The sequence below is a fragment of the Zerene cesonia genome, unplaced genomic scaffold (genome assembly GCF_012273895.1).
Source record: "Zerene cesonia ecotype Mississippi unplaced genomic scaffold, Zerene_cesonia_1.1 Zces_u015, whole genome shotgun sequence".
In the NCBI taxonomy this organism is placed as follows: domain Eukaryota; kingdom Metazoa; phylum Arthropoda; class Insecta; order Lepidoptera; family Pieridae; genus Zerene; species Zerene cesonia.
In genome coordinates this window covers 4513-5153 of record NW_024045145.1, presented here as the reverse complement: position 1 = coordinate 5153, position 641 = coordinate 4513, and the positions used below count along the sequence as shown (strand labels likewise).

The 641-nt window shown below is 30.3% G+C and overlaps 1 long non-coding RNA gene across 1 annotated transcript in view; it reads right to left on the bottom strand.

Annotated features, from left to right (window-relative positions):
* Positions 1–393, bottom strand: part of LOC119839394 — a 5214-nt gene extending 4821 nt beyond the window's left edge. Inside the window, exon 1 of the long non-coding RNA XR_005288247.1 lies at positions 296–393. This is a non-coding gene — a long non-coding RNA (uncharacterized LOC119839394). The remainder of the gene's footprint in view (positions 1–295) is intronic.
* Positions 394–641: the final 248 nt, after the last annotated feature.

The window sequence follows — 641 nt, the reverse complement described above, 5'->3', positions numbered from 1 at the left end:
CCTTTTCGTTTTGATTCAATAACTATGACGGTAGATGAAAATAAAGCTTTGAAGAAATCAAACAAACCTTCGATATTTTAAAGTTTACTGATTACTGAACAATAACAAGCTTTACATGTCTTTTAATGTATATTCAATGCAGGATGTAAGATGTAATATATATCAAAATTGAAAAATGAAAATACATTTTGAAATCTACTTAAATACTGATTGTAACAAGACAAAGCGTCAAGTAAAAAATATCATTTTAGCTATTGTAAACGATGCTTTTTAGCGAAAATTTATTGATACTTACATCGGTTTAAAATCTGATCTATATTGATGACCGTCGAGCACAGTATAAAAGTTTAAAGTGTATATTCTGTGGTCGAGCACCGTCTGATGAGAAAGCAGATGGCGGAAAGACCAAATAATTCTTGTAATTGGTAAGTACTTCGTAAATCCAGTGTTGCCATCATGATTTTCTAAAAATGACAACTTGGAACTCTAAAAAGGGTTAAAAAAATAAATAAAGGTGTGTAATTGCGAATAATGTGGTCACGAGTATCACCACAACGCCGTATAGATGATTTTTTCTGGTTCAATATGATCTATATGTTATATAATTATTCCGAATCCGATCATTTGACTGAATGTTTAGA